Raw genomic sequence first — 10,658 nt, 5'->3', positions numbered from 1 at the left:
CTAAAGTGATGGACAAATCGAGGTTGTCAATCGAACTCTTGGGACTTTGTTAAGGGCCTTAAGTAAGAAAAACCTTAAGTCTTGGGAAGAGTATTTGCCGCATGTTGAATTTGTTTATAATAGAACTATTCATAGTATAACACACCACTTACCATTTGAGGTTCTTTATGGGTTTAATCCTTTGACCCCTCTAGATTTGGCACCCTTACTTTCTTTTGAGCACAAAAATTTAGATGGGAAAAGGAAAGCTGATTTTGTCCGTAGGTTACATGAAGCTGTGTGAGCCAATATTAAAAAAGATACCATGCAATATCTCCAGCAAATTAACAAGCATCGTCACAAGATGGTTTTTAAACCTAGAGATTGGGTTTGATTACACTTAAGGAAAGAGCGGTTCCCTAAACAACACCAAAGCAAATTGTCTCCACGGGGCAATGGACCTTTTCAAGTGGTTCAACATGTCAATGACAACGCATACAAATTGGAGCTGCCTGGAGAGTATAATGTAAGTGCAATGTTTAATGTCTCTGCTTTGAGTCCCTTTTTTGGCAAAGATGATCTAGATTTGAAGACAAATCCTTCTCAAGTGGAGGAGACTGATGTGTGCACGGATGATCCAGTGAGAGTTCCACTTGGCCCGATTACACGTGCAAGGGCAAAATGACTCAAGGAGTCATTTCAAACACTTGTTCGAAGTGTTCAAGATCAACAAGGGGTCTATAGAAACATTGATGGTTTGGAAGGTGTTAATCAAGTTGTCTACACGTTGATTCAAGCCAATGAAGCTTCATGTTATGGCCACACAAGTTCTTAGTCATTTAGCCGTTTATTATTAGTTATTCTAGTCATTTGGTTTGGTAGTTATTTCTTAGTCATTTATGTTCGCAAGTCAACCCACAAGTGTGGCCCGAATACATGTCTTAGATTAGGTAGAGTTAGTAGTCCGTCAATCCTGACTCCAAACGGATTTGCCCTTAGTTTTCTAACCTATAAAAAGGCACCTCATGTACGAGTAAAGGGTTACGAATTTTTGAGAATAAAGTTACTTTCGTTGTCTCCAAGCCGTGGGCAATTCTTCTTACTTGCATGGCAAGGGTTCCTTGATCAATATCGCTTATTGTGCTTGATTGTTCAAACCAGCCTATCTACTTGAGTAACTACCTCAATTAGAGTCGCTGTTCTACTACCTTTTATCAAGTTGAGTCATCCTTCTTGATTCTTGGTTCCACCAATACAACGATTGATAATCCATCTAGATCCTTGGGCGAATCGTGCTACGGGTATCGGAACAAGTTGACCAAGGAACGTATCAGAAGATGCGAGAGGAACACCAAGGACTTGTTCGTGAGGTGCAAAACCAAGAAATTATCCCCAAGATCATTGAGGGACTTGAGCATGAGGACCACGATTGACCTCTTCCTAGTGCGAGTATCTGTTTAGCTGTTTATTTAGTCATTTTTTGAGTCTTGTTTAGTCATTTTAAATCAAGGAATAATTCGGCCAGCTTGCTAACTAGAGAAGCTGACTCTAGGTTCCTAAAATGTAGGAACCTTGTCATGTTTAGCCTTTTCATTGTACTTTAGGTCTAGCCCTTTCCAGTTCACTTTAGGTCTTCTATTTGTATGGCTATAAATAGCCTACCTAGGATCATGTTTTAGTCATTTGGTAATACAATCAAATTTTAGAGTTTTCTTGGTTTCTCCAAGGCTTCTTGAACAACTTAGAATTTTTCTAAGTGTTCGTGACTTATCAATCTAGAATCGCACTAGATTGTGGCGTCTACTACCTTTATACCAAAGTTTGTTAACCACGTGATTAACGGATTGAGGTCATCAGTTCCAAACTTGGTATCCTTTTGTTGATTCTGAATCTAATCTCTTATGGGTTTCGTCACAAGGTTGGCGACGTTCGTATCACTTAGTCAACTCGATTAAGGGTTCCATAATCTTAGAAAAATTCCTGATAAACCTGCGGTAATACCCTGCTAACTCTAAGAAATTTCGAACTTCAGTAGAGTTTTTCGGTTGCTTCCACTTAGAAACTGCTTCTACTTTGGATGGATCCACCTCAATTCCTTCTTTGGAGATTATGTGACCTAGAAAAGTTACTTCCTTCAACGAGAATTCGCATTTGTTGAATTTAGCATACAGTTGATGTTCTCTCAAGGCTTGCAAAACAATCTTCAAATGTTTCTCATGATCTTCCAAAGTCTTAGAGTACACTAGTGTATCATCAATGAACACTACCACAAATTGATCTAAATAAGGTTTAAAAACTCGGTGCATTAAATCCATAAAAACTCGGTGCATTAGTCCAAAATGGTATCACGGCAAATTCAAAGTGCCCGTATACTAATCAAGCAAGGATTGAGAGAAAGACTGAGAGCTCTTTGCGACTAGTGCTTAAGTGTGAGGACTCGCAATTTTTATATTTATTTATTTATTTATTTTATCGATTTATTCACTAATTTATTGGTTTACTCTAAAATGGTTATTTTTATGATTAAGTACTCAAGTATTAGTTAGTTATACTATCGTTATAAGAATTTCTTAGAAATTTCATTTTATCGCGCACAAGTCGAAAGTTCGTGTTTTCGCGCGCGCGACTAATTGGAGGATTTTAGAATTTATTGTTAGACTACTAAGAGTGGATAATAATAGTGTTAAAGGAAGTGCATTAGAGATTTAATGCACAAGTGAAACAAACCCAAGAGGAAACAGGCACGAAACGCTCGCGTACACACACTATTGAGAGTTGACTTTTGTGTCCAAAAAGGCCACCAACCACCAAATTTCTCCAAGAAGCTTCCCATATCAGATTTTCACTCTCTCTTGCTGGCCGAAACTTGGAGGACGAAGAAAACCAAAAACCTGCATCATCTCACTTCATTTTCTTGCACCATTCCACTCCAAATTTGTCACACAAACTCAAAACAACTTGGAGGTTCACTTGGGTTAGGAAAAGAGCATCATTTCCACGGTTTCTTGGAGCTTTGAGGTGACCGAAATTTCTAAGTTTCAACACACAAGAGGTAGTATATCATCCAACCTTTGAAACTTGATTATTGTGAGTTAGATTGGACTTGGAAGCTTGTAGCTTCATGTCGGTAACTTTGGTTGGTTGAAAATTACTTGAGTGGGCTCTATGAAATTCGACAATGGACATGTTGAACTGATATGATGATTTTGGGTGTTATTTATGTTGATTAAGTGTTAAACTAGTGGATATAAGTTGAAAAAGTGGAAAAAAAATCAAAGAAAAGTTGAAAGCTAAGAAGGGCCGATTCTGCCCTATTTTTACATAGCACTTGGTGCAATTTTTTGTGGTCAAATTGCCTTGATTTTGATGTAGATATGTTGTATAGGTTGTGTGGAAAGTTTTCACCAAAAATCACTTGATTTGGTTGGCTAAAAGTTACATTTTCGAAACATGTTCAAACCTGGAAAACGTGTACAGAGGTACTCTGACAGTGAACTTTAAACGATCATAACTCCTTGCTCCGACGTCAAAATCGAGTGCCGCTTGAAGCATTTGAAACTAGACACTTTCAATTTTCTAACGGTATAAAATGTATCCCCTGATTCGATATGAGTGAACTGTACTAGCTCTTCAAAGTTACCTATCCTGTTTTACTCTTGTGTTAGAGAGTCAATGATGTGCTGGGACTTGTTGCTTGAATTTGAGCTAGCTATGGACTGAATTTCAAAATAATTTCTTCTGATGAATTGTAACCTTATGAATGTAGTTTCCAACGCCACCAACCATGCTTAATTCTTAGTTGAATTGAGTGAGTTGTGGCCGAATTACAGAACTATGTCAGTGATAGAAAACACTAGTGATGAGAACATGAAGAATTGGATTCCTTTCAAGTCCAAAAAATTCATTTTACAAGTCTTTACATTCCAATGATGGTTGATGGTGCAATCGGGCTCGAGAATCATTGAAGATCCAACCCTGTGTCATGCTTATTTCTTGTTATCATTTATTTAATTGAGTTTTCAGCAATGTTAGTTGTAATTAGAGTTAATTTGAGAGTTAAGTAAGTTGTTTGAATTAGGGAATAAAGGCTAAGGTCATGTTGACCATAGTTAAGCCAATTTGAGTTAGTTAGTTTCCTATTCTAGTTGAATTAGAGTTTTAGAAAAATAGCTAATTGCTTCCAAATTTGTTTAGGAAATTATGTCAAGTTTAGAAGTCAAGTCAAGTAAGGAAACTTGATTTGTTTCCAACTTAGATTAGGTTTTTGATTTTTGTAAGGCTATAAATAGCCAAATTTATTTAACTATTCAATACATGATATTGAAGATGAATTAATAAAAAGTGAGTTGTTTCCTTTTATGGAGTTCCTTGATGGAAGTTGAGTTTCTTCTTGAACTATATCAAGTATTTAGCTTGGATACTTGTGGTATTTAAGGCAAGATGATCACATCATCTTGTTCTTTCAAGCCAATAACCAATTCACTAGGTTTCTAGAGACAGGTTCTCTTTAGATCTAGCAAGGTAGTTATTGTTCCATAACCTGATCAAGATAGATCCTTCCGCTGCCTGATCAATTCGGTTCTTCAAGACAGGTTCTTGTTGAGTCGAGTTCACATCATCTGGTATCAGAGCTTCAGCTCTTGATTCAGGTTAATATCCTTTTGTTTTCTTTTTTTCTATTTATTTTTCTAACAAAACCCTAGCCGCCTTTTGATTTAAAAGAAATAAAAAAAAATTGATTCTTGTTTTCTTGATTTTATCACTTGAGTCTAACCTACCCTGTGATTGATCGAAGTTGAAATTTTTTGGTGTGATTACGTTCTTGAAAATAGGTTTTTCAAGGGTTTAACTCCCATTAAATTTCTTCCAAGTGAAGTCGTAACCTTGTGTTGAGTCGTCAAAAGCAAAAAAAAAAAATCAAAACTATTCACGGGAGTCTGTTCATCGGCACTGTTCATGCCTGTAGCAGTACTGTTCATAGTACTGTAGTAGATCTGTTCATCGAAAAAAGAAATTTTTTTTTCCTTGTGTTTGTTTCCAAAGTGAGTTGTGTCTTGATTGGTTTCCACATCTTGATTGATATCTTGATTGATTGCCAAATCTTGATTGATTTCCAAATATTGATTGACTTCCAAAGAACCTACCGATCTAACCATTCCCAAAACACTCCCAACCCAGTTTCCTAACCCGTTACAAAGACCTATCCCTACATTTTAGCCACCATTTCTCCTACTTTTTAGGGTTTTCCTTAGCCCATTCATCTTATCCTCACATTCGGCTATCTTTTCCTATATTTTAGGGAGTTAGGCCGCCACTTGTCATCCCTTATCAGGAGAGCAATTCGGACAAAAAAAAAGGCAGACATGCTTCTTGGGTTGCATATATCAAGACATTCTCCGAGTTACTCCTTTGTAAGCAAGCACTCGATTTTAGGACAAATCGTCTTTCAAGAGGAGGGGAATGATGAGAACATGAAGAATTGGATTCCTTTCATATCCAAGAAAATTCATTTTACAAGTCTTTACATTGCAATGATGGTTGATGGTGCAATTGGGCTCGAGAATCATTGAAGATCCAACCCTGTGTCATACTTATTTCTTGTTATCACTTATTTAATTAAGTTTTCAGCAATGTTAGTTGTTAATTAGAGTTAATTTGAGAGTTAAGTAAGTTGTTTGAATTAGGGAATAAAGGCTAAGGTCATGTTGACCATAGTTAAGCCAATTTGAGTTAGTTAGTTTCCTATTCTAATTGAATTAGAGTTTTAGGAAAATAGTTAATTGCTTCCAAATTTGTTTAGGAAATTGTGTCCAGTTTAGAAGTCGAGTCAAGTAAGAAAACTTGATTTGTTTCCAACTTAGATTAGATTTTTGAGTCTTGCAAGGCTATAAATAGCCAAGCTCATGATATATGACGGGGAAGACAATTATGAATAAAAATTGAGAGTTTTCTCTTGTTCCTTGGGGAACGTCCCTTGATACAAAGTGAGTCGAATCTCCTTTGTTTAAGTTTTGGCTTATCAATTCAAAACCATGTTGAATTGTGGCGCCATTTTACCGTTCTAAACAATCTCGAGTTGTCCTTGATTGGTTTAGAATCCGTCTTTTGTACCCATAACCTGATCAAGATAGATCCTTCCACTGCCTGATCGATTCGATTTCTTCTCGAGTGGTCCTTGGAGAATCAATTCGCATCACCTAGTTTTGGGCAAGCCAATAGCCTAGCTCGAATTGGGACTTGTTGTTTTGAAACTTTTGGTGTCAATCACCTATCAAATGTATGTTGGATGTTTCTTAGACCTTTTCTTTATAAATGAACCATGTTTGAGATGATTTCATTGGCAAAAGGTTCGAAAAAGGAAAACGGAAGCATAAGGCAGAATTGCCTTGTATATTCCTAGAATTTTAGTGGTCTTGTTAACTGATTTACCGTACGAATTTTTGCATGAAATTTGACAAAGGAGTAGCCCTTATATAGTAGTATAATCATAACAAATTTGGTGCTATTCCAAGTCTATTTCGATGGCCAACTGAAGTCCCAAAATTTGTGTTTCAAATCTGGAAAATTGCCCAATGGTTTTCATTTTGAACCAACTTTGAGCTGCTATATCTTGGCGCTCAAAACTCCGATTCATGTTATGTTTATTGTGTTTTGAACTTTGATTGTAACTCTAATTGAGTTTCAAATTTGAGAGGCTAGTTCGCATTCTGTGAATTTTACCGAATTTTCAAAATTTGTCAAAAATCAACCCTGAATCTGTCTTGGGAGTCCAAATCAGCAAATTGAAGCCAAAATTTGAGTGTCTTCTGTTTTGAGTCATGGAAAAGTGCCTTTTAGGAACTTTTAGTACTTTGAAAGTAGTTTCCAAAGGTACCAATTTTTCCAATTTTGGACCTACGAAGAGTGAGATATGATTTTTTTAAAAGAATGCACCTCAAATCTGAAATTTTCAAACTTGACGGGAATTGAGTTTTTGGAGACTCTTCCCTATCCTTCAATACTAATTGACCATTTTGGACTTGCTTTCAAAAAGAAAATCAGTTTTTCCTTGTGTTATTAAACACCACTTTCGAACCTTTAAATTTTGAGTAAGTAAAGCTCTATTTCGTGATATTTTCCTAAATTGTACAAGTGTATAATTTTTCTCTCTTGATAAGAAAGGATTTATAAGTGATAGTTAACTATTGTTTGCTCAGGTGTTCAAGGGGACCTTCAAGAGAATCTCACAAGGGACGTTTAAGTACTTGATCTGTGCAACACACTCTCCTTTTGTCTAGGTGAGTGTCAAGTGTGTGAAAACGTGTTACGTGTTTAATTGTTACTGGTAATTGAGTATTTTGAAAATACTAAGTCGAGTGTGTATTTTACCGCACTCGTTCTCATTAAAGTGAAGTGTTCTTGAATTACTTGACATGAAATACTTGAAGTGAATATTTACGTGAGGTATACTTGTATTACTTAAAGTGAATTGCTTGAATTGACTTGTTAAGTGATTTAAGTGAAGTGTTTCAATGATTAATTATGCTATGGCTGCATAAGTCGATTAGAATGAACCTCCTCGACTCCTAATGATACTAGTGGGGGATGCCTAAATCTCATTGTAGACACCAAATTTTTGGTGTAATTTCATTTACTGTTTATTTTTAGTTTTTTATTTATCGTGTTAGTTTTATTCGATTTTTAGTTTTTAGTTTCTAGTTTTATTTTTATTTTTAAATTTTTAGCATAGAATTTCTTGGAAAAAAAAGGAAAAAAAGAAGGAAAATGAATGAAAATGAAAAGAAAAAGAGGAAAATCTTAGTTTTATTTTTTTTTATCTATTGGTTGCTAATTTTGTACATTTTATTTAAGTTTAAGTTTGTTTGAATTATTATTGTTTTTATTGTTATTTATATTATTCTTAAAAAAAAAATGATACGCGACATGCAAGCTGCGTTTTTTCACAGCATGCAAGGGAGGGCTCGGTGAGCCCCTTAGCTGCAAATATAGGAGAGATGGCTGGGGTTTTACTGGTATAAAAAGGAAAGAAAAGGCAGCCGCAAGGAGGAGTTTGGACGACTGGAAAATAGAGAGGGCTGGACGGCTGGTTTGAGGAGAGAAAATCGAGAGGGTTGAAGAAAGAAACCAGAAGAGGGAGAGGCTTTTGACGGCTAGGAAAGGAAAAGAAAACAAAAAAGATGGGATAGAGAGTGACAGCCGAGTGAGACCGAGAGAGAGGTTTTGGATGACGGCTGAGCGAGAGGGAAACAAAGGAGGGGGATCGATTGACGGCTGCAAAAGAGATAGAGAGTGGCGGCTGTCTAGCAGAGGAAAAGAAGAAAAACGAAACAGATAGGGTTTGGGGCTAGAGGAAAATGCAGGAAAAGGACAGGGGAGTTTGGGAAGAGAAAAACACAGTAGAAAGGAGGGGGGCAACGAAAGAGAGAGGCGGAAAAACAGAGAGAAAAGCAGAAAGCTACGGGATTTCATCGAAGGACTGGGGAGCTGGAAAAGAAACAGCGGAGGGAAGAAAGATTGAAGTTGACGGCTAAGAGTTGAGATCGAGAGAGAGTAGGGGGTTGGCTGAAGAAAGAAAAGGAAGAAAAGGGCTATCGGGCTGAGAAGAAAACGGAAAAAAAGGAAGAGCTTCAGGTGGGAAGCAAGAAAGGGCTGAGAAGGAAAGGAGGAATCTGAGAATAAACGGGCAAGGGAGGCTATGGGTAGTGAAGGAGAAACAACGACAAGAAACGAGAGCAAAAGAAATCAGAGGAGAAAGAGAAAGCTGCGGGCTACTCTTTTCCTTGGAAGAAGCTGATCATCCAACCCTCTTGAGTGAAGATTTTCCCCTTCAATTCGGCATCGTTCGCCAAACTGCTGACTTCTACACACTCTCCGATATCAGGAGAGCAAGTTCTATTCAAATATTTCGGAGTAAAACTGACAGGAAAGTCACCAGATTTTGTGACGACCCCACTTCTCCCAAGGGCGAACCCAAGGGTATCGGCGGGCCGCCTGCCTAGCTCGCGCCAGGACTCAAAACTTAAAGCAATAAAACTAGATAAATCGAAAGATCACTATAAACAATATATACAATCCCAAAAGTTATATTTACATCTTCAAAAGTCTCGAGTCAAATCACTCTAATACACTATAACCACCACCAGCAGAAGATAGACCCTAAGAAGGGTCCTTATACAAACCACCAAAACAAAAACAACCATCCTAACAGTTCAACTATTACAAGCCAATCTAACTATACTAGTATACGAGCCAAAAGTCCCCGCGTCGGCCCCTGCTAAGGAAAACAAAAGGAAAGGGGTAAGTTATATGCTTAGTAAGTAAACAGGGGCGAAAGCATAAATTTCACGTAACAACAGTTACACAGTAAGAGTAAAGCAAAAGCAGAAAGATAACATCACATAATAAGGATACAGGTGGCTCCAAAGCCAATTCATATGCCATGCGTGATCTCCTGCCGACACTCCGTCGACCACACTTAATGGTCCGTAGAACTTCACTTGTACACCCACCGACACCTTATCACCCTCACTGGCCAGTCACCTCACAAACTTGCCCGGGCGAACGAAATCACAAACTTGAGCTTGAGTCACAAGCTCGGGTCACAAACTTGGTCACCTTCTCGGTGAACCGGATTCACAAAATTGGTTCATAACATGAACCTACAAACTTGGTGACCTCAGACTAAGTTGGACTGACTTCGACCAAGCCCTAACCGGCTCGAATAGTCCAAACAGGTCTTAGATCGGGCCCACGAACTCACAAACTTTGCAAACTTCACAAACTTTACTCGAAAGTCGCCCCGAGCCACAAGCTCAAGGGTTTTGGTTCCAAAAGGTTCATATACATATGTCAAGTACAATTATACATTCAAATTAGGGTTTATGTCGAGTGCGATAAAGTACACCCTCGCCTAAGTACCCTTTTCACATATCTCAAACACATAGCAATGAAAACACACCAAACTGGCCTGAATACTTACTCAGAAACTGAAATAGCAAAAGTACGAAGTCGGATCGAAATGAACAGCTAGTAGTGGGCCCCACCAGTTTCGCCCAGCTCACCACCGTCTAAAATAGAAGATTGTGTCACATAATATCGCAAACGGCTACTATCATGCCTAAAACAAACAAAACGGCAAAACGACACGCGCGCAAGTAAATATGACGGACGGAAACGGAAACGGCCGTTAGCGGAAACGGCAGATTTGATACTCATTTCTAGTTTACTCATAAGTTGAGCTACGAATATCGGATTAAGGTGTATGAGATGCCATATCGAAGCTTAAAGGACGAACAACAACTGTTATGAAGACATCCAGAACTGAAACTGGAGGCTTCAGTCCCAAATGAACCAAACACAATCACTTACGAAATCTGGCCAATGCACAAATGGTCAGTTTTGAGTGCAAACTGTTTTCTATGCTACACATGGTCAAAAGAGCTGAAAATTGGCAGTTAGATGGTTCATTCCAAATGGAACAACTTTCATGAAGGTCGGCAATCCAAATTCGGAACGGAAATTGGTCATCAGGACCAAAACAGATCTGACCAGAAAATGGTCATTTTCACGGGCAGGCCTTATTTGCTCGGCTATATCTCAGGTTTTATAAATCCGATTCATGAAGTTCTAAGGGCGTTAGAAAGCTCTGATATAGGGCTATAAGTTTGGTGTTTTGGTCA

The sequence above is a fragment of the Coffea arabica genome, chromosome 8c, assembly GCF_036785885.1.
Source record: "Coffea arabica cultivar ET-39 chromosome 8c, Coffea Arabica ET-39 HiFi, whole genome shotgun sequence".
NCBI classification, from domain to species: Eukaryota; Viridiplantae; Streptophyta; class Magnoliopsida; order Gentianales; family Rubiaceae; genus Coffea; species Coffea arabica.
This window is presented reverse-complemented; position numbering follows the sequence as displayed.